Raw genomic sequence first — 21681 nt, forward strand, 5'->3', positions numbered from 1 at the left:
AAACCCATATTTTTATTTTATGCAGGCATATTTTTCCTCAATTTACAATGTTTGGCTGATTTAATATACTATCATTTCAATTACTATATTTTAAGATTATAAAAAATGTACATTTATGTTAGTCAAATTAAGTCATTATTTGGACAAACTTTATTTCAAAGTAATTCTATTTTGTAGTATGTCAGCTTGGAGACTGTGTCCAAAATCAATTGGTAGCTTAAGACCTTGGACTGATGCTAAATTGAGTTAATTCATGAATATTTATTAGATACCTAAATCATATCTAAGTAAAACACAATACTGAAGCATTAATTGCTAAATACAATTTCATTTTATATGTTTTTGGCCTTTTATACAATACAGAGAGGCTATTTATTTGGGTCTGTTAATGGACATGTTCATTTTTTGCCACATTGAGAAGCTATACTATAAGGGACAGGCTATAGAAATTATGAGATGTTGAGATGTATATTTATGAACTCTGATAGTCTGCTAGAAAATACTGGTATATGAAAGAGAGTTTATAGTCATTTATTAGCAAATACTCCTTCTTTGACCAAACTTTAGTTAGGCTCCTTTGAGCCTTCTTCTAGACCAGGCTCAACCTTGGCCTGCTGAGCCCCATTTTAGCAATGAATCCTGAGTTAGTTAATTGACAACTGCCCCCCTTTATATCTGAGTATCCCTGATATCTGATCAAACTCCTCATACCCTGCGCTAGATATCTAAGTCCTTGGCATCTGCTTTTAGTAAGATTCCTGTTAAGCCAATCTAGCAAGAATCCCCCTACTTTGGTATCTGACCAAGTTCCTCTTAGGAATTTTCTACCCACTCCCCCCTTCCCTTGGCTCCTTGGCCAAGATCTTCAGCTGTCAGTGCTCATAGGAATGGGACTGAGCTCTATACCAAAGCCTCTCTCCTCTACTGCAGTCATTCTAATAAGATCTGCCTCACTGCTGTAATCCATTCTTCGGGAATAACTCTTCTCTTATCCTATCTCCTAGTTTTCTTTAAACAACAGCAGTGGCTGTCGTGAAATCTTAGAATCAATATACATGAATGGGACTCTATCAGGAATGATAGCGGCATAGGGAAAACTTTGCATGCAAAGCTTGCATGCGGTATTTTGTTAAGGAAAACAAGAGTAACTTAGTTCCAAAGTGAAATGACTAGTTCCAAAATGAGAGACAAGTGTATGACAAGACTTGTCTGGATAGAGAAAGTTGCAGATGGTTCATGGAAAGGGAATTGTATTTCTTATAGTCAAAGCTGGCTGAGGTTTATGAGCTTATTTATAAGATATTTTAATAAGAGCGTTAGTACCAAATATGCTGTTTCAAAACTAGCATTTAGTTTTCTATTAAAATGACATTCCCCCCCCCCCCGGATTACTGGTTTTCTCTTAGTAAGTGCTTATAAAATACATTTTTCTTTGCCTTTAGAATAATCTGCCTAGAGAACAACTATTCAGGGTCTTATTAGACTCTTTCCTATACTTTATGTTGATTTTGTCATATCTTTAATTACTCGAGAGAACAAAGTCTTTTCACTTAAAAAGAACTGAAGTTCTTTATAGTCATCTTCTATGTCTACTTTTAAATTTATATCATCATTTTGGTGAAATAGACAACCAACTATTATTTCTCAGTAATCCTCGATCCTATTTAATCAAGTGTTCAAAACTTCCTGACTACTTTTTGTATTTTATGTTCCAAAAATCAAATCCTAAATGGTATCTTTTGCCAAAGAAATTGTCAAGGAAAAAAAAAAAGAGTTAAGTCTGGACCCAAGTAAGGAAAGATATTATTGAATGAAACTATGGCAGAGAGAGCCTCAAAGCCTAAGCCAGAACAGTGTCAGGCAAGGGGAGGGCAAGTGAAGCTTCTGGAAGCAGAGACTCTGGGACAGGTGCCCAGGGAAAGCAGAAGAAGGATGCCATGCTAACAGCTGGTGTGTAGAAGTTGCCTTGAAACTTAATGAACTGCATCATATATGGTACTAGTGGAAAAGCTGAGGCAGGAAAGTTGGTTTGTGCTCTGGCACAAGGACTTGGGATTCTGGGTCTCAGATGAAGTAAACAAGCAAAAGTGCAGAAAGGTCGCAGAGCTGGGACTTGGTTCTCAGCAAAGCAGCCTAAACTCGTGTGAAGCACACATTTTCTTCAGCCTTGTCAGTCCCTCTCTTTGTTCCGGGTGGGCTCAGAGAAACTCTCCATGAACAATTCAAGGAAAAGGGCTAACCCAAACAGCAGATGGCTGAGTGAGGTAGACCTCAGGGCCACCATATTCTCAGTGAAGTCCCTAAAAGAATAGTTGAATCATTTGTTTGGAATACAGGCAGAGGTCAGCTGTCCCAGTGTTCTTACATGGGATGCCTAAAAAAAAAAAAAAAAGGTAAATGTTAGCATAAATGAATGTATTAAGGAGCCAGAGGTCAAACCCTAAAAGTATCCTAGTCAAATTCAGGAGGTCAGTGGATAAAATAGTTTCATTGTGCAGCACTGCTCCCTGAATCATATCATGCTCTTAAGTGTGTTGTGCAGAGCCCAGTTATCTCCCTTATGAGGGCGTGCATGACCTGAGCATTTCACCAGACTTTCTTAGTGACCCAGACAGCAGCTTGTCCAGGGAACCATCGGGTTCATGCATGGACCACTGCAGTGTTTCTTCAGATCCTGGGGGAAAAGGCCAGTGACAAAGGAACCTAGAGTCCGAATAAGGATCTGGGCAATCATGTTTTAGTTCTCAGTGACTTAAAGTCAGGAAGAAGGGAGAAAAGTTGTACAGGTTAATTTGAAAGGTTGCAGCTGGATATTGAAGGAATCTGTAAGAATTGAAAATTTGGTAAGGGCTGACAGTCTCTCTAAAGTAAAAGATCCAGATCTCATTTATAAGTAGGTATCAATGCTAGTTTATCCATACTGGGAAAGGAAGCTAATTAAGTGTCTATAAGACAAGATAGAGTTTCCATATCGATCAGCTACCTGCAATTCACAGAGGTGCAAAATAGCTCAAAGGCAATGAATAGGGTCGGAATTGAATAATCCAAAAGAGCAAGCTATAGGTTCCCACTGAAACACAAAATGCTCTCTACACACCCTGTATCCCTCTTGATCAAAGACAATCTCAGAGGAAGATTAGCCTTCTTCACAAAATAAGGCCAGTCTCCTGAGCTGTGGCCTGGTTATTTACATAGATGCAGCAAGAACGACATGTTACCACCTAGGTCTTCTATTGGCTTCGCTGGACTTTTTCATAAAGAACCTCAGATTGGACTGTTCCAGGCCTCTGGAGGATAGGAAGCCAAGCCAAAACGTCACCATCATTTTCCACCTGCAGTACCTAGTGATTTGGTGGACATTCCTCTCTTCCTGAGGTCCTCAGAATATCCTGAGCCCCCGAGCCTGCCGGGAAGTGACCTTCCTTACTCACCTCTAAGGCTGGGAACCCCGTAGAGCCGGTGGCCAGGCCACTTTTCCCAAGAGGGACTTTGCAAGCCTTGGCCCAGAAAGGCAACCTTAATTCCTGAAAAGGGTCTGGTCCCAACTGATGCGATGAGCATCATTCTCAACTGTGACATTCCAGGCAGAGCCAGCCGTGATGAACCAATGCTTCCAATGATGTCCTCTTAGCGAGGTGGACAGGCTCTTACTGAATCTATGCAAATAACTGCAGCCCTGCGAGAACAGGAACACTCCGTGAGCGTTCCCAGAATTTGGAAGGGTGAGTCAGGGCAGAGAAGAGAAATGCTTCCTTTCTGTTTTACAAGAGCACAGTCATGAGTGAGAGACAGCTTGAGAGAAAAGAGAAAGTGGTTCCTTACATCCAGAAAATAGAACCTGAGAGCGTCAGCACTGTTGCAAATGAAGCCCACGATCATGACTTATCAGTGCATTCAGTCCTATGTCATTAATTCCTGTTCCACTTGATCTTGGGCTAGTAGTCTCATAAATCTATATTCTCCCCTAAAGTTCTAGAAATGCTGACTTAGTCTACCAAGGTGGTCCCAAAGTTATTTAAGCAGTGCCATCAGGAGGCTTAGCCAAGAGTACCTGACATAGTCGGCCTCCATGGGACTCTATGATAATCCTTTTTCATTGAAGACAAAGCACTCAACAAGTAGCTGATTTGCAAGGGCTCTTCCAGAAGCTCGGACTAAAACATAAAACCACCTGTGAATGACAGAAAATTTAAAATAGCTATGGTTAGTGCATTTTTGATAATTTTCAAAGCTTAAAGGTCTGAGTAGAATTCACCATAAAAATAATACAATGGATAAGGAAATTTGATTTTTATGGGGCACTGAAAAAGTGAGTTCAATAAGTTTTAGACAAAACATGCTAAGGTTTAATTAGCACATTTAATCCTGTTTTCAAAGAAGACAGGATATCATATGTAATTTATGAAAAAGGATGAGCATAATCTTTACAGAGGAGAAGCTGACAGATACACTATCAGAATTCTGAGACATGATATGCCATGACTATATATCTAACATGTAGTTAAAATATACCAATAGTCTATCTAATTATGAAGTAAAAAGTAAACTTAACCTGAATGGATTTAGGAAGAACATACGTGAGTAAAATAAAATTTGTTCTTACAAGGCTGATAACTCAAAAGGCATAACTGTAGTTATTAAACCAACGACATTTAAACTAGTCCCATTTGCCAAAGATTCACCTAAATGGTGTGAGCCTGAACTTTAAAAAGCATCTTCTAAGTTTTTATGAGAATATTTTTTCCCATACCTGGAACATATTAGAGATTTAATTGTCTTAATTTCTGGGAATTTCAGAAAGACTTAAAATTATATAAACTCTTATTTTTAGTTCTTAGCCAATCCACAAGGAGGCTCCTTTAAGAGACTTTAGAATATGATGTGGTAATACCGTTTGGAGGTAGGAAAATATTACACATGCATAAAACAACATACATATACACACATACGGATAGATACAAATAAAGTGCTAATAGCTTTAAATCTTAGTTTAAACATTTTTGAGCTGGTTCAGATACGAACACAAAGACTCAAAGCTCAGTGGTTCATGTAAAAGAGCTGACTCTAATCCCTGCCTCACTTTCACATTTTTAAGGATTGTGTTTCTGGCAGGTGGGGCAGATTGGAGTAACTTGCTCAGTGTAAGAGCTGAAGCAGCCTCCCCAGTATTTGTGGAGGACACCCTCGAGATGTACTTTGCCCTGATATGTGTCCAGTGGAGGCTGTGGACTACATTTTGGGAGAGCGACAGGGGAGAAACCAAGTGGCCATCTATCTGGTGCCTCCAAAGTCCATCTGAGTGGAGAAAACATGCAGCTTATTTCCAATTAGCTTTTTCAGCTGCAGGCTTTTGTTCCTGGAGTCGCTGAGCTCCTCACGGCCCCGGCAGTGGTAAGGGACCTAAATATCAGGTGTCTACGGGGAGCTGAGGAGCCCAAGTGAGAAAAGGAAGGCCTGGCAGGTGGACAACAGGGAAGAGGAGGCAGAGGTGTTAAAGAGGGGAAGACAGAGGATTCTAGAGAGCCGAAGGGAAAGCTGAGGGTGGAAAAAAGGAGGCAGAAGTTAGGGGAAGACGATGGGAAGGGATAGGCCTTAGAAAACACTGAAGAAGGGCAATGGCCTTTGAAGGAAGCAATGATCTCTGAAAATGATTGTGGAAGAGACATTGTTCTGTTTCTTTGTACCAAACAGTAAAAGCAGTTCCACTGTTTGGATGAAATCTTGGAGTCATGAGATTCAATAGAGCTGCTCAGAATAAGTCAATTTGAAAAAATCCCAAGTTACCCAAAGAGGCCATTGGAACTCTGAGTACTTTTTTTTTTTTTAAGTGAAGTGTTGTCATTTTGAAGAAATTGGGTGAAGACAGTGTGAATAATGTCTGAGCCCATGCCCACAGGGAAGAGGTCAGTGGAACAATGATTAGATTGATCATTTCCCATGATAATGAAAGGAATACAGCAGTTAAGTGCTAAGGACTTTACCCAAAGTGTGATATCCCAGGAGAAAGTCAGGGGCTTTAACTATACTCAGAAAAGCTGGAAGAAGGCAGAGAAATAGAAGGGGAAAAAAAAGACAAAAGTAAAGAATAAGGTCAAGTTTTTACCATGCAACAACAGACACATGTTTGAAACATTGGGCCAGGATTTGGACTCACCGCTGTGGATCCCGACTTCCCCAGCCAAGAAAGGAGCCAGCATCTGATCAGATGGCATTGACACCTGGGTGAAGAAAGCAAGGCCTTGGGGCCATGTGATATTCCATCAGAGTTCCAGCGTCATCCCTGTGGGGGAAAAAATGCAACAGATGTTAGTATGAAGGGTTTCATTGAGGGGCTTAGGAGGAGAGGAGTATCATAATAGGAAGATGCTTGAAGACTAAGTCAGAAATGTCTCTGGGGAGGAGTGGGTGGGCCGAGCTTTTAAATGCAGAGCCTCCTGGGATAGGTGGCTGTGGAGAGTGGGAGGTGGGGAGGTGAAAACTGGTATGGGAGGGGGTTCTTGAAACTTAACCTTCATCAAATATTGTACTAACAAGGGAGTTAAGGCAGGAAGCGTTGGTTTGTGGTTAAGCACATGGGGCAGAGGTTGCTCTTGAGAGGAACAAACAAATTTAAGTGCAGAAAATTTACATGGGGTTGAGGGCTTTGTGGCCCTGAAATTGTGTCACACTCAGAGTTTGATGAACTTTGTCAGCACCTAAAATTGTTTTTGAGATTTTGCAAAGGGTTCCCCCCAAAATCACTAAGATTTGTTCTCTCATCTTGTATAAAGAGAAATGTTGGGAATAATTAGGGTTATTGATATGTTACTAATGATGTGTTACATGGGAAATATTGTCAAATCAGAAGAGATGCTTAGACTTCCCTAGGTTAAATTTGTATGGGTACAACATTATTAATCTAAACATGTAAACAGTTGTATCCTGTATGGGAAGGCTCTTGGCAATGATCAGTGTTTTTGCTGACCATGTTATGTTTCTGTGTATCAGAGTCTTAGTATTGCTTTGCCTGTAAAACAAAAGCAGTATTATATTAGCAGTCATAATTTTAGTTATTTTTAAAAACATTAACTTGGTTGCTACCTTCCTTCTTTGAGGTGAATTTAGTGTATTTCCTGGCAATAGTTTTCTATTGGGGATTTACATCATTTATGTATAAAGTTTTATTAATCTACTAGTGATGTTCAGAGCCTACTTTTGATGTATTAAATCTATTTACTTGACAATCTTGACATATTCTTGGTACATCCTAACTTTGTGCTAAGTTTATATGACATCTAATGTTTCAGGATTTTTATGTTATACCTGAAAATGTTTTTCTGTGAAGATTATGTTTATCTGTTTTCATGAATTAGATGTAATCTTTTCTTTGAAAATTGGCATACATCTTCGTGTTTAAACATAGTTTGTTAAACGTTTTTCTGGATTGACTTTATTTTGTTTTGGGTGCCATGGACACAACCATATATGATTGCTGATTGCATGATTCTTGTAATGAACTCTCTTCAGATTATCTTTTTTTGAAAATATCAGTAGGAAGTAAACACAAGACATTTCTAGTCTTTTGTCATCTACATACAGTTTGTGTGCTTTGCTTTACTCCTGAGGCTTTCTTGAAAATACCTGGAATCAGCTATAAGGCAGAATGTTCCATTTTCAACAAAGGATTGTCTAAGAACCTGCTAAAGACTATGCCGGATAACTCTTGGGTTCAGGCTTCTGATCGCATTGTTTAAATAACTATGAGACCACACCTGTGGACTGAGTCAGGAGTTCCAGACTGCCCGGCAAGAAGCAAGAAGCAAGAAGCAAGAAGCATGAGACTACTAGCCCAAGATCAAGTGGAACAGGAATTAATGACATAGGACTGAATGCACTGATAAGTCATGATCGTGGGCTTCATTTGCAACAGAGCTGACGCTCTCAGGTTCTATTTTCTGGATGTAAGGAACCACTTTCTCTTTTCTCTCAAGCTGTCTCTCACTCATGACTGTGCTCTTGTAAAACAGAAAGGAAGCATTTCTCTTCTCTGCCCTGACTCACCCTTCCAAATTCTGGGAACGCTCATGGAGTGTTCCTGTTCTCACAGGGCTGCAGTTATTTGCATAGATTCAGTAAGAGCCTGTCCACCTCGCTAAGAGGACATCATTGGAAGCATTGGTTCATCACGGCTGGCTCTGCCTGGAATGTCACAGTTGAGAATGATGCTCATCGCATCAGTTGGGACCAGACCCTTTTCAGGAATTAAGGTTGCCTTTCTGGGCCAATGCTTGCAAAGTCCCTCTTGGGAAAAGTGGCCTGGCCACCGGCTCTACGGGGTTCCCAGCCTTAGAGGTGAGTAAGGAAGGTCACTTCCCGGCAGGCTCGGGGGCTCAGGATATTCTGAGGACCTCAGGAAGAGAGGAATGTCCACCAAATCACTAGGTACTGCAGGTGGAAAATGATGGTGACGTTTTGGTTTGGCTTCCTATCCTCCAGAGGCCTGGAACAGTCCAATCTGAGGTTCTTTATGAAAAAGTCCAGCGAAGCCAATAGAAGACCTAGGTGGTAACATGTCGTTCTTGCTGCATCTATGTAAATAACCAGGCCACAGCTCAGGAGACTGGCCTTATTTTGTGAAGAAGGCTAATCTTCCTTTGAGATTGTCTTTGATCAAGAAGGATAAAGTGGGAGTAGAGAGCATTTTGTGTTTCAATGGGAACCTATAGCTTGCTCTTTTGGATTATTCAATTCTGACCCTATTCATTGCCTTTGAGCTATTTTGCACCTCTGTGAATTGCAGGTAGCTGATCGATAAACTTTTTTTGTCTGGTAACCAAGTTTTCTGGTTTCCTGTGCAAGAACCAGTTTGATGTTTACTTCTAACTGGGACTGCTTTTTCTCACCTTTCAAAACTTGTCAGCCCTTAACTAAATTTTCAGTTCTTCTGATTTCCTTCAATATTTGGCTATGAACTAATCATAGCCTCTAAACCAACCCTCCAATTTTTCTGCCACATTCTTTACTTGGAGTCAGTGAGAACTACAGATTGCCAGGTTTTTATTGGGACTCTAAAATTGCCTTCCATGCTCTTTGCCTCCAAGATCTGAAGAGTCACTGAAAGCTCAAGCCTGAGCACTTTTTATAAAATTAGAAGGACTCAGCTGACCATTGATAGTCCAGCTCTTTCCCTGCATAGGCTGCTGTTTGGACTACCAAGCAAGAGTGGTGAAGTTCTCAGGCTATTCATCCTTGCTGGAGAACAACCAATGCTGTGGACACCACCAGCAATACAATTGACATCTCATCTCCAAAAACTTAATGAGTGGTAAGAGACTGAAAATAATAAACAAACAATGACCAGACATATGCAAAAATAGAGCTCTGACCCACAGCCTTTGTAGCCATTAGTCTAAGAAGTCAAATACAAACTATTCAACATCAGTCCCAAATCAGGACCTGGCCAATAATTGCCAGCTTCCCTAATTTTTGTTTTCACTTCTGATTTATATGTTTAATGAATATATTCTAATCAATCATATAGGATGGCCCACTTCTAGTTAGTCAGTCCTCTAGCTTCTGCAAGCCAACTGCCTCCAAGTAGGGTTCACCTAAAGCTTCCCATTTTCCACTTTAGAGCTTCCCACAACTCTACCTGCATTTGAATTTCTGCCCATTGCAGGTGATGTTAGTAACTCTGTTGCTATAGCAAACTCTGAATGAATGGCATTTGTTTGTTTTCATTTGAGTGATCTTCATTTCTCACCACAGTTTTCTTGGAAGTTCCACCAAGATACAGTTGGCACCGACCATCACCATGGCTTCCGGTCTTAGATCGGGTGCCCAGAACCTGTTGTGTCTCACTGCTGACTGCGTGTCAAGTCCACAATGATGTGGTAAGTCAACACATGCCTGAACTCCACTGTTTGTGTGGAGTTCCTTGGTCATTTCTTCTGACTTTTGTATCCAGGTTTTGTTGTTGGTGTCCTTGGTTTGGCATCCTTGGTGGAATCAATCCATTCTTTTCATCCCTTTTTGTTTGCATTTGTGTTACTGCTCTGTGGGGGTACTGTCTACAGATGCTGTATGTCTTAAGGAGAGTCATATAGTAGAACAGAAGCATATGCCTTCTGAGCCTATTTTTCCTTAAAAAATTTTTTTAATGTTTATTTATTTTTGAGAGAGAAAGAAAGAGAGAAAGAGCATGAACCAGGAAGGGCAGAGAGAGAGGGAGACACAAAATTCAAAGCAGGGTCCAGGCTCTGAGCTGTCAACACGGAACGTGATGTGGGCTGAGCCTATTTTTCATGGTGGCCTCACACACCAATGAGTTTGCCATTCTTACCAGAACTGCCCATTTGGACAAACTTTGTTGTAAGTCACCCAATAAAACTTAATGGGTTTTTTCCACCTCAAGTTTTTGTCCTTAAGGCTTTCCCTCTCCCTATTTGATTCAGAGAAAACCTTCTCTCTGATATTCCATATGTCAGAGGGCACATATTGTCATGTCTGTGTTGGAAGGTGACCAATCATAAGTTTGGGTTTTGAGATATGAATTGCAAAAAGATTTCATTTCTACCAGCATTGACAGCTATTATGGGATCATCTAAATCTAAACCATCTTTTCTTCTGGGAAAACTCTTGCTTCATATATCCACTCTCATGACAGTCCTTATTCTTGTAATTATCTTTTCAAATGTCATAATTTCCCCAAGTATGACTTAAGCCTTTAGTGGGCACTTAAGGGGCATTTGACTTCAACAAATCTGTGTTCATTTGAAAGGTTCCTTAGAAAAGAAAGGAATATGATTTCTCAGTACATATGGGCAGCATTTTTTGATTGGTACACAGACCCTCCAAACAAAGTTTAAATAAAAAATGACTTCACCAAAAATTTCTTTGGCCAAAGCTATGAGGAATTTGACAAACTTAAGTAACAACAAAGTACTTTCTCCAGTAAAGCATTTTCTTCTTGTCCTTCAGCTACTTTCCTGTATCCTGCTCTGTCTTCTCCCTTTTATCCTTTCAATCTCTTTCCTCTGTCAATCTCTCCATCAGCTTCCCCTTGTCCAGACCCTTTCCCCAACTCTTCTAAAACCACCAAAACCCGTTGCCTCTAAAAATCCATTCTTCCCATGTGCTAGGTATGCAGGGATCTATAAAATCTAAACCTTATGCTCAAGTTCTAATTCTTAATTAAAGTTATAAAGATTTCTCTAGACTTAGATAAGACCAAAAAATACTCACAAAACCTTTTTAGAATTCAACTTGTACGCATGTTGGTTGGAAACTCAGATGCTTAATTCTGTATGGCAAAAGCTGATTGGCCCTACCCAGTAAGGGACCTACAAGAACCCCCTTTTCATAATAAGCTTGAGGGTCAAAAAGAAGCTCAAAAAGCAGGGTAAAGTCTCCTGAACATCATACATGAAACATTTTTAATGAACATGTATTGGACCATAATACCACCATGCAATAAAAGTAAAGAAGAAACTATGGGATATTTTTTAGGCTAGTAAATAGCTTCCAAAAACATGTGGGAGTGAAAGAAGATGCTGATTGAACAGCAGCTCTTTCATCTCATTTTGTCAATGGAGCTGAACCTGAAATTGGGCACTTAATTCACAGAAAGAAATTAGAATGGGAAATATCTCCTTTACTTAACTAAAACACTAGGCATAACATTTTGTAATGGTTTTAGAATAACAATGAGACAAGATTTAAAATAACCTTGGGGCCCTAAAGACCAAACAGCTAAGTACACCACTTCCCAACCAACCATCTATTAATAAGGACACTTGTAGATGTTGTAAAAAAAAAAAAATAGGAGGGGGCACTGGAAAAAAATCTCATCTTAACAAAAGAAAAACAAACAAAAAAACCCAAATCCTTCAATTCAGATCAATAAGGAAGGAAAATGCATTCAATAGTCTGGATTACTTTTAAACAAAGTGAATTATGAATATAGATGGTTAACTGCACTAATTCTTGGTAGATACCGGTACTGCTTTATGTTAAATCCTGCCTATTTCTCAACATATTCCTCAGAGAAAACATAGCACACAGGAGCAGGGATCTCACATAATCTGCAGCCCTTAGCTGTAACCCTTGTGTCCTTAACTGAAAAATCATTTCTTTTTGTTCTGTGATGCCACCCTTGTAAAGTTAATAAAGGGATATTTACTTTGCAAATGCCCACAAGAGGAGCTATTTTTTGAAATTCCAGATGACTCCTCTATTCATAATCACATCTCATCTGTTCTGGATATATCTTTGCCTTTCCATAATATTTAATAGATACCTCTGATAAAGACCTTGGCATCATAACTGACATTTTATGGACTAAAAAAATGCCAACATCAGAATTGGAACAGAATTGGAGGAGAATCGATTAAAATTCAGATGGATCGTACCAAACCATTACCCTAACTTTCCCAATGTCCTTTGAGGCCAGACACAAAGGAAGAAAGAGCTCAAACCTAGCTTTAAAAACCTTATATTCAAAGATCTTCTCATAGTCTACAGTAGCCATTTGTAACACTTTCATCCTGCCCAAACAGAAACCAAGTGGATGAAGATATAAATTGTTCAAGACTTCAAAACCATCAACAAAGTTGTTATCTTTTGTTTCGGTGTAGTATGCAATTCAAATTCCATCTAATCTGCCTACTGCCTTTGGCTTCACTGTAATGGATCTTTTCTTTGCCTTTTTCAGCATGCCTCTAGACCATGCCTTCCACTGAGGAGGACCACAATATTCTTGGGCAGTCATGCCTCAGGGGTGCTCTGAACCCATCTACTCCTTTTCCTCAGGTATTTAATCAAGATTTATAAGATCCACATTTCTCTTGTGATTCAGTTCGGATATGATATAACATAATGATCTCTTACTTTGTTCAGAGAACAAGGAAACCTTTAAAAGGGATCATTTACTCACTCTAAGCCTTAGCAGAAAAGGAACATTGATGCTTCAGAAGAAAAATTACAAATGTTCCACAAATACAGTCCATTATTTAGGAAATGACCTATCTAAGAAAGGGAAACACTGTCCTGATAGATTAAACACTATTCAAATTTATTCTAGACCTCTTTCAAGCTGACAACTGGATTTCTAGGTTTAACTGGAAATTGCAGGCCATGGGTACCAAACTTTTCTGTGATTGCAGCACTTCTTTATGAATTGTCTAAATCTTTAGTGAGAGACTCTGATCTGGGAGCCCAAATACAAATAGGTCTTGTGTACCTAATGAAGGCCCTTCAATAGCCTCCCTCTTTAGTTACTCCTAACTAGAAAGTCATTTCATTGAATTGTGCATGAACAATTTGAACAAGCCCTTAGAGTTTCAGTTCAGTTTCATGGGAATCATCAAAAGAGTTGCTTACTATTGTCTCACCCTTGACCCTACTGTAAAGGCTTTTGCCCTCTTGACTTAAGGTAATTGGTGTCATCACAAAACTTGTCAATGCTTCTGTTGAACTAATTCTAGGATCTCTACTTATCCTCATGGTTTCTCATGCAGCACAGACATTACTGTTGACTGAGAAGACACAACACTTTTCAGTCAACTGATCCACCTCTTAAGATATCTTGTTACTCTCTCTTTTTTACCATTACTCTTCACCCTTGAAACAACCTGAATCTTGCCACTCTCCTGATCCTAAGAGAATGGGAACAACATGATTATCCTACTTCAGTCAGGGAGCTATCTGTACCTCACAGATGCACAATGTATTAAAGACCCTATTGAGAAATCTGACCTAATATTATTTGCTGATGGATCATGCTTCAACTGAAACTGGAGACTATCAAACCTATTAACATTCAGTTAAATCACACCAAATTACCAGCAGTAATTTAAAAAGATGGTTCTTTAGAATATAGTCCTTTACCTGAAGTAAAATCAGCCCAGATGCCAAAACTTATTGCCCTTCTTAGAGCTTTTTCAACTAGCTAAAAATCAGAATATATATATATATATATATATATATATATATATATATATATACACACACACACACACACACAAAAGCATATCTGCTTCTGGAGCAGTACAAGACTCTGGGATGCCTTCCTCATCACAAACGGGCTTCTCAGCTCTGCTGGTATCCTCCAAAAAATGGACAACAAGTTATGGAGTTTTTAGACGCACTCCTACTTCCCAGAGGGATGGCTATTAAAAAGATTGAGGCCCGTGTAGAAAAGAGATCATACAGAAGCTGAAGAAAATGCTGTGGCAGATCATTATGCTAAAAATTCTGCCTTAACCAAAGTTGTGAGCCTACCTAAACCCTCAAAGGATATATCTCTGGAAGGATTCAAAGAGGCTATTAAAAATATCAACATATAGCATCCTATTTTGAAAAGGAAGGATCTGGTTGTATCTTTCACTCAGAAAATCTCTGGAATGCTTAACATGGCTGAGTGGTTAAACCAGATAAATTCAAGTGGATATTAACTAAATGCCTTCTGGAAACTACTCATCACAGAACAGACAAATTGATTACTATCTTAACATTGGTGAAATTTTGAAATGACAGCTGAGGTTATTTTCAGGTCATGTGTCACCTGTCAACAATTTAATCCTGGAAAATCTATAAAAGGGAGACACAGCCAAGATCTCAATGGGACTTTGAATAACTTCAGATAGATTTTAACTGGCTTCAACTTCTATGAGATTTGGATATGTTTTAGTTATTGTACATCTATATTTAGGATGGGCTGTAGCATTTCTTCCCTGAAAAGCTACAGGTCTTATGGTCATTAAAAAGCAATTTTATTTTGTGTTTTCAACCTGAGGCATCCTAACTTTTATATCAAGTGATCAAGATGCACACTTAATGGACACTCTTGTGAGAAAATTCTGTAAGATGTCTCCCCTAATTATAAACTGTACTGTTCTTATCACCCACAATCATCTGGAAGGGTTGAAAAGACTGATGGAAATACTTAAATTTAAATTAACAAAACTTGCAGAAATCCTTGAGTTCTTTTGACCAAAGGCACTCTCACTAGCTCTTATGGCTGTACAGTTCACTCCCTCAAGGACACATCCATGATCCCCCTGTGAATTGGTAACTGCAAGATCCATGCACTTGGGAATTTAATCTCTGATATTAGACTCCATCCTACTACATGGTAACATGGCAAAAAATTTACAAACTGCTCTTGTATTACACCCAGTTCTATCACCAGTGGTTCAGGGTACTTCCCCCAAGCATTTTTCTGAATCATTTCTTCACGATCTTCCACTAGGATATTTGGTCTATTGGAAGAAACATCAGAGGAAATCTGCTGCCTTTGATCTCAACGGAAGCAACTTTATCAGGTACTATTAGCAATAAATACAACAGTGAAATGCCAGGGAGCCAATGCTTGGTTTCATGTTTAACAATGAAGGAAGCAATTCAGAATTCCACACAATTGCAAGGCTACTCTAATCAGGGAATTTAAATTGGGGCTACTCAGAGATCTTGTAGATACAAATGATCTTTGGAAGGAAACAGCTCACCTTATACCTTTGGAACAAGCAGATGGTTTCACACAATGAATAGTTTCTACCCAGGGTGTTGGAAAAAGACCTCTGTCTGATTCCTGTTTTATCTATCTGCTAATAATAATTATGCTTATTTTCTATAGACCTTTGGTTGTTATTCACATATAAAGGCCTTTTCTCTCCTTTTCCCCCTCCTTATATAATTGTTAGGCCAAAACATATTCATTCCAATGCCATCATTAGACTATCTCAAACAGTAGCTACTTCCTTCAGTCTTACTGACAGCTGCATATGCCATCTATCACTGTGTCCTGTTATAAACCTCTGAGCAATTCCAGAATCACCAAATCAGACTATAAGGAATGGTCTCATGAGACTATAAGGATGATGTTTTTATTTGCACTTCTGTGGAAAAATGACCTTAAACGAATAAACCTGTGACTTTATCAGTGTCCATGTATTCAAAAGAACCAATTATTACAATGTATCCATCAGATCCTGTGTAATTTTAAACTTTATTTCCCAGGGCAGTGGTCCAAATGTTTGCCATCTGGCAGAAATTAACAGGAATCTAAATATACAGCCCAACTGATATAAGGCCTTAGTTTTGGCCTCATGCTATGTATAGCTCATTATTTCCTAGATCTCATGTGTTCCTACCAAATGCCACTTTCTTTGTAATCAGGATTCCTGATTCTGTTTGTTTCTGACTAACATCTTTAAGAACAGTAGTCCAATGCATGTATGTAGACAGAAACCCCAATTCTATAAATCACCGTGGCTAGAAATTCCAACTCAGATATAAGTTCCAAAAGGAAGCCTCTCTTGATTATTCAGGACACTATCTGTAAGATTATGGATTCATTGTTCATGATAATTTTCCCATCAGTGGGAATCAAACAAGCAGAAAAAGGTGTAAGAAAGGTCACTAATTTGTATAACTTACTAATGATACCATTGCTTGCTTAGATGGAATACATATCGTTGTCAACTCATTGGCATGACTGGCATGTCCACTTGTTCGTGTACAATTGCATTGCTGTAAAGTTATTTTAGGCTAGTCTTGGTGGCACTTGTGCTATTGCTAATAGTTCTTACTGTACTTGGATTAGTCAGGGTGGAACAGGCTATCCACTGCTTTAAGGAGAAAGCTATTTGGCTTTCTTAAGTTAGTCTTGATGGCCTATCATATTTGTCCTCTTGACTTGGGTTGGGCAACTGGGATTTGTGTTAAAGAATTTTATAGGGACTATTAATTGTCTTTTTTTTTTTTTTTTTTTTTTGCCATGTGGTCATTATGGTGAACTGTTGCATTCTATCCAGAGGCTTAAATGATCTCACACAGCTGCTCTCTCATCAGGTGATCCCAATGATGACAAAACAATGGAAAGGTCAGGAAGATCTTGTAGACAGTTGACTATGGAGATGACTAAAAATCTCTGAGCAGCGAAGATCTGGATCACTAGCTTTCTCTGAATTTGTCAACTTCTTGCAAGTGAGTTAATGATTGAAATGAGGAACTGGGAGACTGACTATAACAGGAAATGACCAGACTATCAGACTATAAAAATAGGGTGCTGATCCAGTAGCCATCAGACTGGCAGACCAAATCACCATTCCTGCAGCAACTGCCCCAAATGGTCAGGTCTTGGTTAATAACTGCCTGCTTCCCTAAATTTATCCCTCATTTCCAATTTAAGACAAACCATAAAGAGTTCCCCTGATTAGATAGGGGAACTAACCACATACCCTAACTCTAGTTATTCTCATTCTAATTTCATCATGCCAACAGCGTCCTATCAGGGCACACCTAGTCTTGCTTCCCTTTTATTTCACTATACAGCTGGCCCACTAAGCTGTCCTTGAGTCTTTGCCAAATGTAAGTGATGATGGCTGACTTCCGTATGGTAGCCAGCTCTGAATAAATAGTCTTTGCTTGTTCTCATTTGGGTAGCCTTCATTTATTTCCACAGCAGTGCTGATTAATCAAGATTTTCTTCCACCAGCCTCTTAGAATCCACTAAACCTGTGATTCACAAGGTTGACTCCTAGTTCTTAGCTTTAATTCCATATTTAAAAAAAAATTCTTTATTTATTTTGAGAGAGAGAGTGTGTGTGTGTGCCAAAGGGGCAAAAAGAGAAGGAGAGAGAAAGAGAATCACTAGCAGTTTCCACAGATCAGTGTGGAGCCTGATATGGGACTTGAACTCATGAACTGTGAAATCATGACCTGAGCCAAAATTGAAAGACACTTAACTGACTGAGCCACCCAGGTGGCCCCCATTTTTCTTGAAAAATTTTTATTTATTTTGAGAGATATGGGGAGGGAGGGAGGAGCAGAGACAGAGAAAGGGACAGAGAGAATCTTAAGTAGGCTCTACACTAGAAGCACAGAGCTGGAGTTGGGGCTTAAACTCAAAAACCAAGAGATCATGACTTGAGCCAAAATCAAGGGTCAGACACCGACTGAGCCACCCAGATGCTGCAATTCCATCTTTTATATTAATATTTTTTATTTTTCATTTCAGATATCCCTGTTGAAGATGTCTGGATGTCAAGATTCTAGAACAACTGACCTTTGCTATAACCTCTCAACTGATGGTTCAGCTTGTTTTTCAGGAACTACACCAACAAAAGTCCTAGAGAGATCCCACTATGCCTCACTCAGGAGGCTTATGCTGGCCTTTTAATTGTTTAGTTTAGTTTATTATATTCATTCTTATTGAACAAAAGGAGGGATTGACAATGTTGGACTTTATCTGAGCTCTGTGTTCCTGGAAAATATTGATGGTTAATAAGTCCCCCACCTTTTGTGTTCAGGTTTTTGCTGAAAAAAGCCACTACCCTTCTTTATAGAAGACTCCCCATCCATTCTTTCTCATGACTCCAATAAGAGTTGTGTGTCTAGATGTCTATGGAGAATGGATTTTTGACAAAGATACCAGTACCATTCAAAGGGAAAAGAATGGTGCTTTCAACAAATGATTTTCAGACAATTGGATATAATCACATGCAGGAGAATGAAGTTGGATCTTTACCTCACACTATATAAAAAATAACTCAAAATGGATAAAAAAATCTAAGTGTAAGAGCTAAAACTATGGAATTCTTAGAGGAGATCATAGGAGTAAATGTTCATGACATCAGACCTGGCAATGGATTTTTAGATATGACTCCAAACACAAGCAACAAGGCAAAAAACGGATACACTGAGATATATTAAAATTAAAAATTTTGTGGGTTGCTTGGGTTGCTCAGTCAGTTAAGCATGAGATTTCGGCTCAGGTCATGATCTCACATTTTGTGGGTTTGAGCACCATGTTAGGCTCTGTGCTGATTGCTTAGAGCCTGGAGCCTGCTTCAGATTTTTCTCTACCTCTCTCTGCCCCTCCCCTACTCACATTCTGTCTCTCGAAATGAATTAAATGTTAAATAATTTTAAAAAATATTAAAAATGTTGTGCTTCAAAACATACTGTCAACCTGAAGAAGTACTGACATATGCCATAACATGGGAAAATCTTGAGCACATTATGCTAAGTAAAAGATTTCAGTGACAAAAGACCACATATTGTATTATCCGTTTGTATGAAATGTCCAAAATAATAAAATGTAAAAAGATAGAAAATAGGTTAATGGTTCCTTAGGGCTGGAAAGGATGATGGTGGGGAAGGGGAAGGGAGGGAAGGTGATACCTAAATTCTATGTTTTTTTTTTTAAATTGAGATGACAAAAATATTTTAAAATTGATTATAGTGATGATTTCAAATCTGTAAATAAAAATAATTGTACCTTTTAAATGAATAAATTTCATGGTGAATTATGTTTCAAGAGAGCTGTTAAAACAAAAGACAGATGGTGCATGTTTGCAGATGTTTAGTAGCCTGTTTCCCGAATATAGGAATTTGGTAGCCCATTTCGAACTACCTTTGTCCCTTTTGATTCACGGTGCCAGCATTTTCACTAATACGATTCTCTTAAAAATTCTGTGGGTTTTTACGAAGTTGAGGAGAAGTTCACTCTATGCCTTGAAATTACAGCCATAATTATTTTTAAGTCAGATCTTCTTCTAATTCTGATTGCCTAAGAGAATGCAGAGGGTCAGCGCTTTGGTCTTCCTGAAAGCATCTACTAAGCACCACCTTCAGTGTTTAAAGATCTTAACAAAGGTGTCACAGTCACTCATTGCTATATAACAAACCATCCCAAAACCTAGTGAATTAACATGAGCATGATTTTTAATATGTCTGATTACTTTGTGGGTCAGCCTGGAGATTCCCCAGCTGATTCTGCCTACATTCACATATGTGTTGTTTAAACTAGAGATTCGGCTAGACTGGAAGGTGCAAAAGGACCTCACTCATGCGTTTGACCATTGGTTCTGGCTTTTGGCTGAGATTCTTCCATTTCTTCTCTAGGTGACCTCTCATCTCCCAGTAGGCTAGTTCAGCTGCCTTTCTTAGCTAAGGGAAGTTTTCTGAAAGAACAGGAGAAGACGCAAGGCCTTTTCAAGTTCAACCCCAGAAGTTGCATGATGTCATTTCCGCCATATTCCATTGGTCAGAGCTAGTTATGGGCCGGTCTAGATTCAGGAGGCTGGAGAAACAAATTCCACAACCAGACTGGGGGCAAAGGGAAAGTCACACTGCAACATACCTGTGTCTTACTGCGATAGGAGGGGTTAGGGACACTAAACAACTTCTGCAGTCCTTACAAGGACTTTGGGCTTGATCCTTTAGTGCTTAGAGCATCTCTAAAATGTACCAGTAAAACAGAGAATTATATGATCAGTTTGTGTTTTAGAAAGATGGCTCTGAGAGCAGTGTGGAAGGTGAACTGAAGAGAGGAAAGACAAAAATTGGGCACACTGTATTTAGAAAAATAATGAAATTGTCCACTTGGAGATGATAAAGGCTTGAAGAGAGATTGAATGAGGAGATAGCTTATGGGTTTTTAAATCTGACTCAGTGTTAGGCAAGTGTCAAGATTCTATACAGCATGACAGCTCACTATACTATGACTATATGTGTATGTGATAAATTATATATAACATCTCTAAGAATACCTGTATGTGTTATAAAACTATATCAAGTGAAAGGAAGGGAATCATGAGCACAGAGTTTGGGATGATGACTATCTCAGATGAGTGATATAAACTATTATAAAAGTTTGGGATTTGTGATTGGGTAGTAGGCTCATCTGTGCTTATTATATTGCTACAAAAAGAAAGCAAAGGGAAATAGATAGTTGTAGACTAAAGGTGTAAGCATAGTGTGAGACAAGGATTGTCCTTTATACAGCTGATCTATGAATGAAGATAATAATGATTATCTGCTTTGTGGGTCTCCAGTAAAATGGATTAGAATGTACTAGGCAGCATTTCCCCAGCTTGCTTGCTCTGGAATCATTGGTCCACGGATGAAGTGTGAACGGTGCAAGGCACTTATTTCACAGATGAGGAAATTGAGTTTATGAGATATAAAACAAACTGCTCTTCTTTCTTATTTTGTTTTCTTTCTTTCTCCATTTCTTCTTTCCTCCTTCCTCCTTCCCTCTCTCCCTTCCTCCCTCTTTTCCTTCCTTTCCCTCTTCCCTCCTTTCCTTCCTTCCTTCTTCCATCGTCCCTCTTCCTCCCTCCCTCTCTCCCTCCTTCCCTCTCTTCTTCCTTCCTTTCTTTCTTTAAATTTTTAACGTTTATTTTTGAGAGAGAGAGACACAGAGTGTGAGTGGGGGAGGGTCAGAGAGAGAGGGAATGACAGAATCCGAAGCAGCTCCAGGCTCTGAGCTAGCTGTCAGCACAGAGCCCGATGTGGGGCTCAAACCCACAAACTGTGAGATCATGACCTGAGCTGAAGTCAGCCGCTTAGCCAACTGAGTCACCCTTCCTTCCTTCCTTCCTTCCTTCCTTCCTTCCTTCCTTCCTTCCTTCCTTCCTTTCTCTCTCTCTCTCTCTCTCTTTCTGTCTTTCTTTCTTTCATTTAGTGATTTGTCTTATTTTTATTAGCTAATAGCTAGTCAATGCCATTCAGTAAGTCTGAATACTTTAAAAGGTCCTGAGAACACCACAAATGAGTACAAACCATATTCTAGTCTCCAGAGATGTGCTGTCCAGTACAATGCCTATAAGTTGCCTGTGGCTTTAAGTACTTGAAATGTGGCTCCTATAACCAAGGAACTAAATTCCAATTTTATGTAATTTTAACAATTTTGAA

The 21681-nt window shown here is 39.1% G+C and overlaps 2 long non-coding RNA genes across 3 annotated transcripts; one reads left to right on the forward strand and one right to left on the reverse strand.

The window, feature by feature from the left end:
• Positions 1-127: 127 nt before the first annotated feature.
• LOC115278971 lies at positions 128-6431 on the reverse strand. The gene is made up of 3 exons (XR_003903140.1): positions 6155-6431; positions 4052-4171; positions 128-2374 (listed from the first exon to the last, which is right to left on the reverse strand). It is a non-coding gene; the product is annotated as an uncharacterized LOC115278971 (long non-coding RNA).
• On the forward strand, positions 6417-18123 carry LOC115278973. 2 transcript variants are annotated; one of them, XR_003903142.1, is made up of 6 exons: positions 6417-9304; positions 9748-9872; positions 12692-12789; positions 15230-15302; positions 16794-16965; positions 17999-18123. It is a non-coding gene; the product is annotated as an uncharacterized LOC115278973 (long non-coding RNA). The 2 variants fall into 2 exon arrangements; XR_003903141.1 differs by having other exon boundaries at positions 16831-16965.
• Positions 18124-21681: the final 3558 nt, after the last annotated feature.

Source organism: Suricata suricatta, chromosome 15 (genome assembly GCF_006229205.1).
Source record: "Suricata suricatta isolate VVHF042 chromosome 15, meerkat_22Aug2017_6uvM2_HiC, whole genome shotgun sequence".
Taxonomy (NCBI): Eukaryota; Metazoa; Chordata; class Mammalia; order Carnivora; family Herpestidae; genus Suricata; species Suricata suricatta.